Here is a 14,243-nt window from a genome sequence, read left to right on the forward strand (position 1 = left end):
TCCAAATCTTTAGTAGAGAATCCCACCTGGAAAAATCTCTCCAGGTGTATTTACACCAAAAGCCTACTTCAATTAATCAATTCTAACGCTCCAATTACTCAGCTTATATTTTCAGACACTCTAATAAGCACCACAAATGAATAGGAATTAAACTGATGGTGCATCACCCTCTGCTATTAGAAAGACCACACTTGATTTCCCAAGCAGCCTTTCCCTTTGTGAGATGAGCTTCCTTCTCTCACCTCTGTTCAGCACAGGGAAGTGTTTCCCTGGGGCTGAGGTGGGGTTGGAGCAGGTGGGAAGGCTTCCAAGAAAATGTAGCAATTGTAATGAAGGTAAGTTTTAAATGAAGACTGGAGCCTTTTTGGTGGGTGCCTTTTTCGTGTTGGGAAAGACCTGGGTTCCTATCCAGCCTTTGCAGTCAACAACCTGGGCCTCAGTTCACTCATCTGTAGAGTAAGAGGGTTGGGCTTGATAATTTCTAACTCTTCCAACTTCAAAAATGTCTATGACTATAGGAATATTTACCAAGGGCAATTTTCTAACATCAATACCCAGAGGGAACACCCGTGTCATAATCATATTCATTTGAATAACTTGCCTTCAAGAAATACCGTCACACTCCTGGTAACCAGACCTTTTCCTCTGTATTTGCATAAATACACACATAGATTTTTACATCGTGGTATTATAATGTAGATTTTCTTCTGCAATTTTCTTTTTTCCCCACCACTGTAATATATACTGAAAAGCTTCCATGTCAGTACATAAAATTAAACTTAATTTTTTCCCCTGCTATATAATAGTGCACCGTATAGATACACCATAAATTACTTAAATAGACCCCTTTTGATATAAATGCATGTCCCTTCCATTCTTTTGTCTTTATTAACAATGCTGCAATGAATAACCAAGTACATACAACACTTTTCTCCTATGCAGCTATATCTATAGAGTAAATTTCTAGAAGCAGATTTACTGGGTAAAGGCTATGGGCTTTGTAATTTTGATAGATATTGACAAATTTCTCATCATAGACATTATACCAATTTATTCTTCCATCAATAATATATGAAAGAGCTTTTTCCCCTCACACAATGTATGATCAAACTTTGTAATTCTTGCCACCCTGATAAAGTGAAAATGGCATCTCATTGTAGTTTTAAGTGACATTTCTCCTTGGTGAGAAAGTCAGCACTTTTCTTATATGTAAGAGTCCTTTGTATTTCTTTTTCTCAGAAATGTCTCCTTGTAGACTTTTGGAAGGAGATGCACTTAGATCATTTTTAACAGATATTGTTGAATTTGTCTGATAGATCCACTAAATGGCATTGCTCTGTCCTCCTCTTTATACCAGTTTCTGATGTCACCTGTAAACCCTAAGGCCGATGGAGACATCCTCAGCCTAGCAATCCACCCCTTTATATGAAGCTTTGCCTTTGGGTGGGCTGGAGCAGGACAGCTGCCAGAGGGACCTCCCCCAGCCATGAACTGGTTTGTATTTGCGAGGACAACACTGGGGAGATGATGTAAAGCACCGAAGCCTCTCTCTGACCCTCCCATGCAGTCTTGTCCACCAGACTCAGGAAACGACTGCACTCCCTTTTTGATGAAGCCTGTTTCTTCATAGTACATTTTGTTATCATTATGGGTTTTGACTTTTTTTTTTCAGTTATACATATATATACATTCTTTTAGTGTGTGTGTTCTTTTCCATTATGGTTTATCATAGAATATTGAATATTCTGTGCTATACAGCAGGATAAACTTGTTGTTTATCCATTCTATACATAAAAGCTTACGTCTGCTGACCCCAACCTCCCACTCCATCCCTCCCCCAACCCCCTCCCCCCTGGCTACCACCAGTCCGTTCTCTATGTCTGTGATTCTATTTCTGTTTCATAAATAGGTTCATTTGTGTCATATTTTAGATTCCACATGTAAGTGATACCATATGGTATTTGTCTTTCTCTTTCTGACTTACTTCACTTACTATGGTAATCTCTAGTTGCATCCATGTTGCTGCAAATAGCATTATTTTGTTCTTTTTTTATGGCTGAGTAGTATTCCACTGTATATAGGTACCACATCTTCTTTATCCATTCACCTGTTGATGGACATTTAGGTTGTTTCCATATCTTGGCTGTTGTGAATAGAGCTGCTATGAACATAGCAGCATGTATCTTTTTGAATTATAGTTTTGTTCAGATATATGCCCAGAAGCAGAATTACTAGATCATAAGGTAGTTCTGTTTTTGGTTTCTGAGGACCCTCCACACTGTTTTCCACAGCGGCTACACCAACTTACATTCCCATTAACAGTGTAGGAGGGTTCTAAGGGTTTTGTCATTAAAAACAAGAAAACCGACTTACAGTCTTTCTAGAAAAAGTCAAACATTGACCAGTTTCATCATTTATTGGCATCAGTTTTTCTACTGGTGATGTTGGTGATACATTTCTTTTTTCTCAGCAGCTCCTTCATCCTTGCTTTTCACGGTTTACATATAGAGATTGAAGGAAAGCCAGGTTTGGCTGTAAGCCTAGGGCCACGCTCACCAACACAGTTAATCAGAATTTGAGGTCAATAGCCCCCTGCTCAGCCAGGGATAAAGAAGATACTCTACGTAGATTGTCATGTGACCTTAGTGTTTGGTACTTAGTGTCTGGTACTGGCCTTAGTGTCTGATACAGATAGAGTAGGGGGTACCTGGAGAAAGAGAACCAGGCCTGGCTTTCTTGACATAAGAGAAGCCATGTTAGGCCTAAGCCATTTTGTGTCTGAGCCTGGGCCTAGTGCTTGCCCTTGCAAAAGGATAGGCCTCAATAGGAATCTTAAGAGAACAAAAGAATGTAAGAACAGACAGCTGTTACCTGGCCAGGGAGATAACATAACCATATGGGGACAATATATCAGTTGTAAAGCCTCCCAGTCCTGTTTCAAAGGTAAGGATTAGCCTGAAGCACATTCTTGAGCTGTTTTGCAGGACCCCATCCCCCTCGAGCACTCGACCACCAGATTCACCAGAACCTAAGGAAAGATGATGCTGACCTTTGCTGACCCTTGTGACTTTAATCAACTAGAGCTCGGACTCTGTCAACCTTTGCCCCAGTTCTATGCTGAATTGTCATCTGCTCAAGCCCCTTCATAACTATGCATGCGCTCTTGGATTAAAACTTCCCCAATTTTGTTGTTCGGGGAGATGCTGCTTTGGGAAATATTTCTGGTGTTCTCCTTACTTGCTGCAAGTAATAAGCCTTCCTTCCCCTGCTCTTTGGCTTTGGTTGTGTATTTTGGCTCCGCACCCACCAAGAGGCAAATCCAGTTTAGGGGTAATAGTACCAGCTAGCTAAAATCCTAGAAGGAGGAAAGTTTGGACAGTCAGCCAAGTTCCAGCATTTTTCATGCACCACTTTCTGTGTTAGGGGTGCAGAAGTGAATTACCAAGATGCAGCCTTTGGGCTCAGATAGCTCGAACGTCAGGGCAGGTCAATCCATAAGCAGATATTTGTAATATAGCGTGGTAAGTTCCATGATTGAAAAAAGCTTTTCCCAATTTAACCCAAAGGATCCTGGAGGAGGTGCACCTTGGTCATAATATTAGTGTGAATTGCTTTTAGGGAGATAAGACTGTGTGATAAAATAAATGAAGAGAAATAAAAAGATGTGTGAATATGTAGAAAGTGGTTTGGTGTTTCTGGAGCAGCAAGTATGCCATGGGCAGTGGTTGAAGAGGTAGATAGAGGCCTGTTTGCTCTCTGGAAGACTTATGATTTATTCCACAGGTTGTGTTTTCCCCATGGCCAGACACGCAGATGGCATTCCACTGGATGGATTCTCTTGGGTGTGCCTAGGTTTATCCACAGTTACCAGCTCAATGGTTATATCTGCACCCCTTTCTCTATCCAACAAGTGTGTGAAAAGATGAAGTTTTTACAGTCCTTATAAAGCCTGGACCCATCAGGCTTGGAGCTTGAAGAGGAGTGAGGCCAAAGAAATACAGTCCAGCAACAGATATAACGTCTGAATAGCTCAAACCCTTTGCTGTGGAGTTGAATCACCTGTGCATTTTGACTTAGTCTAATTCATCGCTTCATGCTCAGCAAGGAACACGGGCAAGTGAGAGATGGAGACATGCAAGGGAGTTTGTGAGCACAACGCAGATGCAGCAGCTCCATCCTCCATTCCCTGGCAGAAGAGGGCACGAGAGGAGAGGACTGACATTCATGTCCCATGATCAGGCTCAGTTTCCCATGTAACTCTCATAAATCAGGACGCTAAACGCAAGATAAACAACTCACCAAAGAACCAGTGAATGACACAGCCATAACTGGAAGGAAGGCTGGCAGGGTTGGCCACATACAAAACCCAGCATATATGTGACTTTAAAGAGGTAATTAAGTTAAAATGGGGTCATTATGGCCCTAGTCTAATAAAACTGGTGTTTTTTTTATAAGAAGAGGACATTTGGAAACAGACACACACTGAGGGAAGCCTATATGAAAGACGCAGAAAGAAGACAGCCGTCTACAAGCCAAAGAGCGAGAGGCCGCAGAAGAAACCAACCCTACCAACACCTTGATCTCAGACTTCTAGCCTCTAAAACCATGAGAAAATAAATTTCTGTTGTTTAAGCCACCCAGTCTGTGGGACTGTTTTATGGCAGCCTTAAGAAACTAATGCATTGTAGAAGGGGCCTGTCACATTAACTATGTCTGTCCCATCCCTCTCCAAACTGTTCAAATCTTTATACAAAAAGGGAAACCACTCACAAACATTGGCACATTAGTTGCTTTTTGTCAGAACTTACTTTGATGCCCCTCACAGCTCATCAGAGGAGTGTGAAAACATTGTTGTGTGTGATAGGGGCCATGGGAGAATTCAAAGCAGAGAAGAAGAGGATGGGTCTGAATTTGGGGTTGATCACACCAGCATCAATATTGAAGATAGATTGAAAGAGGGCAGGGTGGGAAATGGAGAGTGATTAACAAGCTTTCCTGTGCAGTAGCAGCAGGGGTGGAGAGTTCTGCAGGGGGTTGACAAATATTTAGGCATGAGAATAATAGTATTGGCTAATAGGATGGGGAGTGAAAAGAGGGAGGAGAGATGGATGACTGCTATATTTCTAGCTTGGGTATCAAGTATATGGTGACACCATCAATGGAAAAGGACTCTAGGAGAACGTACTTGTTTATTTGCGTGCTGCCTCGTTCCAGAAAGAACTAAAGTTGGCTTGCACAAATACTGACCATGCCATCATGAAGACAAGCAGATAAGGAGAGTGAATCAAGGACCAGGTGAAAGTAGGAAAGACAAGATGAAAAGAGCAAGGTTAGTATACAGATCTTCACCTGAAGGTTCTAAACTCTTGCCAGAGATGGACTGTTTGTTTTGCTTTAGCCCTAATGAATGATATTATTCAAACTTGTCGATTTGATCAATGTCCACCTCTTCCAAGAACCTAGAGTCTGAAAATTCTGCCTTGGTGTGAAAGTCTGGCTTTTGGGTTCTGGGCATCAGAGGCACCAGGAGTATGGGGAGAAGCATAGACTGAATCTTTGGAGAGTCCATAGAGAGAGGGTCAAAAACTACAAGGTATCCCCAGACTCGTCCTATGGCAGAGTGGCATCTGGGCCCTGAGTTCAGAGACTGTGAAGACAGAGTGTCTGTAGTTTGATGTAACCGTGTAAAATCTGTTTATTTGGGAAATATGACATGGATATGTCACATGCCTTCCATGATGCCACTTGACTGATTTGCGAGGCATCACTGTTCCTGCTACGTGAATATGCATGTTATATAAGCAATCTGGCAGCTTAAGTCTTGTTACTGTCATTTCCAAGGTGGCAGACGATTCAGAGCTAAGGGGACTCTCCTGCCTCACAATCGAGCGTGAGTGCATCACCATCCAGGCACATTTCTATTATCCTTGATGATCGTATGTTTAGAATACGCCCCAACCACCAGTTTGAAAGCTCTTGGGCTGGGAAAGGGAATGGCTGTCTCTGTGTTCTGTTTTCTAGAGAATCTGTCTTCTGCCAACTGTTAAGGTGAAAGTGAGCAGGGTGTTCAACAGGTTTACATTCCTGCTGCCTGTTGGTCCCTTTCTCTACTGCAGAAGGGACAGGAGAGGGACTTTTGAGAGTGAGTCGTATAGACTGGCTCTTGGCACTCATATACTCTACCTCACTGGGTCCAGAACTGGTTGGAGCCCGATTTGCTGATCTTTGCAGCTCATGAGTGAGTGTGTGTGTGTTCGTGCACATGTGTGCACATATGCATGTGTGTGTGTACATTTGGGGTTGACTTGCTCTGTTCCCTGCCGTGAATATCTGTTGCTGCTGTCTGCCCACATCCATTCCCCCTTCTCCAGTGAAATCACCCTGATTTCCTCTTGGAGAGTCACCTTCTCCTACTTTCAGTCCAGAGGTGGTGGCATGACTCAGATCATCATCTTCCACCTTCCTGCCTTCTGTTACTGGTTCAGGGATGGACACGTGACTTCATTCAGGCCACAGAGAGCAATACTGGCACCTTTGATGGAACTACTGGAGAAAAGATGTGCTCATTGCTTCTGGGGCTACTGATCTAGTACAGTATAAGCCTGGAGTTGCTGGCCGCCATCTTGTCGTCACATGGAGATGGCCCAGCTAAGGATGGAACCAACACAGAGGAGATGAGACCTGAGATTTGGGAAAAGACAGCCTGCACCAAGCCATAAATGAAGCCCAATGACATGTGGACCCCGTAGAGTTGTAAACCAACAAATTCATCGTTATCATTGTTATTTTTTATTTCCATCACTTCCAACTACAAGTCTTGCCTAAGACAATCTCTCTCAAGACAATGCTTGATTGTCTCTAGGCAGGATCCAAGCTAGAGTGTTGAGACATTTAATCATAGGCGTGTTTAGGGGGCGTTCCCTGCCAATCCCCATGGATATACAAGGTATAGGGAATACGTTGTGACTTAAAATGAGGGAGGGGCTTTTACCTCAGTCTTTAGGTGCCCCTGGAGTTCCTGATGCTCCTTCTGCTCTATACTCTTATACCACTTTGTCCCCCAGCCTTTGTCTTCTCCAAGGACCACGTCACTGCTATATTTTCGTCTAGCCAGAGGTTTGACCAGAGTTTTTTGCCTGTGCTTTCAGTCTCAGCACCTTGTCCAAGCTCCCTGGTATCCCACAGGGATCTGTATTCAAACAGGATACTAGTTCTATCACTTGTGAACACCTCAAACCTCCATAACCCTCCTGTTATGGAGAAGGCAATGCTTAATCTACCTCCTCACCACCAGTCCCCACCCTATCAGCCTGTTTTTCTATGCTGTCAATGAGCTTCCACCTCCAGAACAAAACTAGGGTGGGGGTTGCCTTCTGCATGTCTCATAATTTATGTTTTTGGCCCTTTGGCTGAGATGATAGTTGTCTCCACTATAGACTTGCTCCTCCTTTCATGCCGAAGGAATTTTTAGCTGTGTACAAGTAGATGTCACAGTAAGGCCGACCTTTACCAGCCTGCCTTGCAACTGGGGGCAGCTGTACAACTAAGTTCTGGCCAGAAGGATCTAGGAAGAAAGGGTGGGTAGAAACTTCTGAGAGCCTTCTTTAAGAGACAGTTCCTACTTGCCATTTGTTCCTTCTTCTTTTTCCCTTTTCCCATCCTGCTGCCTGGAATGTAGGTGGTGCCATCTTGAACCAAGAGCATGATGGTCATATCTTAAAAGATGTTAGAGCAGTGAGTTGGGAGGGGACTTACACTTCAATTATAAAAGATGTGCAGAGGAGGAATCCCCCTCTTCTTTGGCTTCATGTCAAGATGATTGAAATGACAGCTTCCATCTTGTGACCATCAAGGGGCAAGCTCAAGGATTAAGGCAACCACTGAGCATGACAAAATTGAAGGAAGAAGAAAGCTGGGTCTCCGATGACATCACCTTCCTGGACCCTCCTACCTCCAGACTTTTTGCTATGTGAAATGAGGTCTTTTGCCCATTGTTTAAGCCACTTTTATTTGGATATTTTATTATATAAAGTCACCCTAACTGATGGGACATGAAGGAGCACAGTCCCAGAACACCAAGGCTTGGTAACTTGTTCTTAAGATGAAGCAAGGAAACTCCCCCTTGATCTTTTTTTTTTTTTAACATCTTTATTGGAGTATAGTTGCTTTACAATGTTGTGTTAGTTTCTACTGGATAACAAAGTGAATCAGCTATATGTATACATATACCCCATATCCCCTCCCTCTTGCGTCTCCCTCCCACCCTCCCTACCCCACCCCTCTAGATGGTCACAAAGCACCGAGCTGGCATCCTTCCAAGACAAGAACAAAACACAAACAGATATCACAGTAAATTATCCCCCATATGTAAAAAGCACAGCATGGAACCTGACACATTTAAGCAGCCAGTAAAAGGTAGCTATTTTTCTTTTTCTTATTAGCATAATGCCTCAATAAATGTTAGTTTCCGATGCTATCTCCTTGAATGTCTCTCCCTCTGCTGCTAAATTCCCCAGTACCTTTACATTTATCTCCCTTCTTCCCTATTAAACCTGACTCTTGAAATGACTGTCAACTCACTCTCACTGAGGTGTCAGTGATAGATAAGACTTAATGTACGACCTCATTCCCCAAACACCACTGGCTTGAAAGTAAGATTTACATTTAATAGAGGATTAAAGCCTTAAGCCAAAGGAATGAACCTTTAATGGTAAAATCTGAGGCATCAGAAAGCTTATGAGAACTAATATTGCAGGGGAAGGGTCTCCCCTCTGATGATCCCAGTTTTCTCAGGGGTTCTTATAATGTTCTCCAAAGTTTCCCAGATTTAAAAACATCACGTCAAAGAACAATTCATAGTTAGTGGTTGACAAACAGAGATTCGTGATGAAGCTCTGCAGAACTGGAGTGGGAAGGGGACTTGTGAAATCAAAGGCATGAAAAGAGGGGGCCTCAGGTCCAGAGGGAGCTGTCTGTCGAGTGAGTCAGGCTGCCTGGCCGTGTGGATGGAGCCTCCCCGGGAGCTGGTGCTGTGTTGAACCACATTTGTTTTTTGATGTAGCAGTTTCTTGCTTCCTCTTGACATCAGCGCTTCAGGGGCTGTAGCACGTTATCTTCTTCCACACCCCCATCCCCACCCTGCCCTGTTTTTGCACTTGAGTTTTCTCTCCTGGCCTCATCCTCGTCCCGAGTCCCCTCTCTGCTTGCCCTGACCTCCGAGGGCTTCTTTGGCCAGTCTCCTTGAGTTCTGTGAGCCTGACTTAGGGTCTCTCCTCTCCTTGGATCCACCTCTGAATCTCTGGGCAGCTCAGTTGGACCTCCAGCAGTGCAAATGTGACAGGCTGCCTTCCTGGTCTTTGGGATTTCCTCTCTGAGCACCGCAGCCTTCACTTGGTTTCCTGCTCAACATCTCCTCTTGGATGTCTCTGACACTTTAAACTCAACATATGTGTCCAAATATCTTCCATCTGCCCCCCAGATCCGCTGTCTCTGGGAGATGGAGTCATGTGAACCCCATCAGCTCTGGCTGGGTTAGATCTATGACGAGGGAGGAGGGAGGCTGCGGTGTTTCTTCCCAGCCCCCTTCCTGAGAGGAGCCTCAGCCCCTTTCAAGGTAGCCTGCTCTACAAGACTCCCTCTTTCCAGGCTCTGGCAGCCTTCCTTCTCCTTGCCCCTGCAGGTTGGGGCCCCTCCACTGCTGCCTGCCTCAGGTGAGCGCTCTCCCCCTCACGGTGGGTCCCCTGCCCCAGCTGTGTCAGCATCACCTGGGAGTTTACTCAAAATGCAAATTTGGAGGCCACATCCCCATCCTTATGAGCTAGAAATAAGATGTATTTCTACATTTTCTACAAGCTGCACTTTAACTAGTCCTCTGAAAGAGCACGATTCTGATGCGTGCTGAAGTTTGAGAGTCACCTTTCCGCACTTTTGTGATTAGTAACAAACTCTTCAAAGTATGCCAAATTGAGTGTTACCTCTGTTTTCTATTGAGATTCTAACTGAATAATAATGATGATGATAATGATAAAAATAGAATTCTGATCCTTCTTCACAAAAGTGACCCTCTTCTAGGGACTCTATTTCACTGGATGGAATACTAGGGGATTTGGTCTTACGCATCTTTTTACTCTCAGCACTTACCAGCCTGCCTAGTACATTGTAGGTGCTCAATAAAGGTTCATTTCAATGGAAGTTTTTTTTCTTCCTAGTTCTGTACTTTTCACGACACGCCGTGCATAGATTCAGCCATCCACCCACCCAGGCACCACCACATAGGCACTGGGCATGTAAAGCCAAGTAAATATAGCGTTTGGTGTCATGGGTCTCATGAGTTAGCAGGTGACAGGTCAGTTCCCTGAGCTTCAGTTACGTCATCTATTCACTGAGGAGCATCCCGTTGTTCACCTCATGGGGTTCTTGTGAGGATTAAATGTAGTAATGCATGTAGAATGCTTGGCCCCATGCCTGACAACATAATGTCCAATCAGTTTTAGTGTTATTTACTGTGAACACAGTAGATAAATTATAATGTAGCTTAGGCAAGGCTCGAACAGAGATAAAAACAGAGCTTTGTGGAGCCACTTCAAGCCATGAAGCCAGGTGAGCATTTTGCATGTTGAAGGATCATTAAAGTACTTTGTAGATTACTTGGAGTTCCATAAGTATAAAGGGTTTATTTACTGGTCCGGCTGTTATTCTTGCCCTGTGTGACATCTCTTCTCTGCTTTCCCACTTCAAGGCTACTCTTTAGTTTCCATTTGACCCAGTTTTATTCCTGTTAAAAAGTTAGCCAGCACACAGGACTAACCCAATGATTTATTCTGGGTCGAGACACCTTCAATCTCTGCACTTATTTTTTTCCCTCCAAAATGAATATAATTTTATCATTTTCATTGGTTAAAAAGATCTATGTTCATTGTTTTAAAAAATCATGTGATAAGAAGTACATAGAACAAAATACAAATCACTCAGAGACACTACTTTTAGCTTATCACTCTTTTTGGTGAGCCTCCTTCTGGATGTATCATTATATATTTATCTGCACCTCTATCGAACTTTAAAATTTTACTTAAATGGCGTCATTTTATACTGGCAACCCACTTTTGAGATAGAGGCCATCCTCAGAAGCTCTTGCAAAATTTCATGGAGAGATGCTCCCTGGCTCTCTCTAATATGACCACCAGATGGCGCTGGTTCCGAATTTATCAGAAATTCCCATCCCAGGCGCTGGCTTCGGGAAATAAATGGTCAAAGTCCCAGGTCCCCGACTCTGGTCCTTCACATCACTCTGGGCCAGTGTTGAAGATGGATTGATTTTTGTCTTTAGCGACACCTTTGGAGGGCAAAAGCCATACCCGCATTCTGACGTGGAGCAAATCTCTCGCCTGTGCCCCTCACCACGCCTCGGCAACTCGCTTGGACTGAACCATTTCTGAGTGTTAGTTTGTTGGTGCCTGTCTTCTCTTCCTCTCCCAACCTCCTGTCCCTAATCAGATTGTGTGATCCCTGCAGGAAGAGACTGAGTCCCCTAACCCAGAGCTTTGTGCATAGAAGACATTCAATACCTGTTGAGTTTAAGTTTCAGTGAAGAATAAGGTGGTTTGGAAAATAGAGGTTAGAAAGAAAAAAAAGTATGTGTTTCAGAGTGAAAAGAAAGAAGCATAAAAAGAATATCATACTGGCGTCAGAAAATTTGACTTTTCGGCTTGGATTTGGTATTGACGGGATGGCTGACCTTGGACAAGCCAATTGACCTCTGTGGGGGTCAAGTTGGCTTATGTGTATGAGGAGGGGTTGGACAGAACGATCCCTAGGTCCTCTTCAGCCCTGACATGTTTGGATACAAAGATCTCTCTATTTTTTTTTTCCCTTGGGTCAAACTGCACCTAGAAGTGAATCCCTCTGGGTGATGTCAGGAGCCCTGAGAATCAGGTCCAGCAGCGTCCAGAGCCTGGCCTGGCCTGAGCTCCACTCTCCAACCGCCCTCCTTGCAGAGCTGTCAGCGCCAGCCACCCCATACATCATTATTAGATTCCCTTCATCGTGCTAATTGACACAGGATGAAATATACCCAGCAAAGGAAACAGCAAATGCTTTCTCATTCAGCCAGAGTGGCTGGCAAATGGGAGAAACTGCTGTAAAAGTTAACTGAGATTGAAAACGGGCCTGCTCGCATATTGTAGGGCCAATGTTTCCTGTTACAGGGAACCGGGTCCAATTGGCGGTGGGGATGTGGGGGAGGGGTGGCCTAGTGGTTCCACGTCTGAAGCCTCTCTGCCTGCTGGGGCCCAGATCCTTAGAGAACCAAGACAGAACAAATATAGGTGGAACAAGGGGAGAGAGAAGGGGGCTCCTTTGGTCACTCCCAAACTGCAGTGACCATCATAGCCCCTGCTCGGCTTGAAGTCTGCTGAGAATTATTTTGGCATCAGAGTCTAGTACCTACCGGGCAGAGGGGAGTGAGGAATTCCTAGTGTTGGCTTTAGAGCCGTGCTTCTCTACTGGGAGATGGGGATGTGCCCCCCGGGGGACACTGGACAATGTCTGGAGGTGTCATGTGTGGGCTGGGTGTGACACTCGCATCTGGTGAGTAGAGGTGGGGTGCTGGCAGACATCAGACATGCACAGTGCAGCCTCCTCAACAGAGAATGGTCCTGTCTCAAACATCAGTAGTGCTGAGGATGAGAAACCCTGTTTTAAAACAGTTTGTGACTTTGGACAGGTAACTGAACCTCTCTGGGTTACTATTTTGTTAAGCTATGTTCCTAGTTTTAGATGGTGTGAAAGATGGCTGGCAAAAATGCCCCAATTCTCCAGCCTCCCTGCCCTGCCCATTGCAGTACGGCCTCCCAGCTCCTGCTGTCAAGACCTGGAGTCTGTGTCTGTAGCCCTTGGATCGGGGCTGGCCTTGGGAATCGCCTTGTGATAGCTTGAAGCCTCGGCTTCAGAGGCTTTGAACAGTTCTTCTAGTTCCTTGGGAGCCCGGGTCTGCCGTGTGGGCAAGCCTGGGCTAGTTTGCTGGAGGATGAGGGGCCTCGTGGAGAACAACCAAGGTGCCCTACTTAGGGCCAGCTAATCCCCCAATGTGAGAGGGAACCCAGCCTACAGCAAAACCACCTACCTGACCCACAGCTGACCAGACCATGGAGCCCGGCTGAGACAAGAAGAACCAGCCAGCTGACCTGCTGTCTCACAGGCAGTAAGAGATTCTTACCCTTTTAACCCAGTGAGCTGCAGGGTGGTTTGTTATGCAGCAAGGGATAACTGACACACATGGACTTGAATGTCAGATGTAGTTAATGGGGAACTCTGAGGGCCGTGGAGGAACTTCTCAAGATTTGCTTTCTTTCCTAATATCTGATATTTTCTTAAGTTGGATAGCTTTCCATGGTCCAAGGTGCATACAGCTGCGTCTTTGACACCCGGTTAATGGAGCTGAGCAAGCTCTATCTGGAGATAGGTTTGCTTAAGGTCAGTTTTATCCACTTGTATCATGAAATCAGCTCCGACATAAACAATAGGCGAAGATTATTTATGAGAAGGACTCAGGAAAGCTGATGAATGAACAATCCTCAGGGGCGTGAGGAGTCAGGGCCCCTCAAGGGATCTTGGCAGCAGGGATCTGTGATTCCCCTTCTGGAATGTGTCAGGGGTGACCACAGTGTCCTGACCACCTCCATCCAGACTGAGGACCAGGACGGGAGACTCTGATGGACTTTCTTCTGCCCCTGCCCTGTCGATAGAGGTGAGATCATTTGATTGGCAGCCCAGCCAACCCCACACCGAGAGGGAAAGGGGCATCAGACAGGAGCAAAAGATGCCTTCCACCTTAGTCCTCTGCTTCCCCTGCCCCTCCATCCACAATGGTACAAACTGGGAGAGGGGAAGAGAGTATGCATAGGATTTTTGGCATAATGTCTGGCCATTCAGGACATCTCATCACAGCCTAGCTGGAAAATGAAAAAGCTTAGTCAGAAAGTTAAAAATCAAACTTAGCAGTACTGTTGTAACCTTCCTCGGTCACTCTCGCCTTGTCGTATGGATGTCAGAATTCAGGGTGATGTGTTGGAAGTCGATAGGGAGTGAGAAGGGGGCTGGTCTCACTCTGTGAAGACCTCACTCTTTGAGTCAGATTTGGACCAGGGCATTCTCCGCCACTTATGCCACAGCAGATACCACATATTAGCAGGACCTCCCAAGATTCTCTTGACCAGACATCAAGTTCTGCTGTCCATAAGTCGGCC

The sequence above is a fragment of the Grampus griseus genome, assembly GCF_964374135.1.
Source record: "Grampus griseus genome assembly, chromosome: 14".
Lineage (NCBI taxonomy): Eukaryota > Metazoa > Chordata > Mammalia > Artiodactyla > Delphinidae > Grampus > Grampus griseus.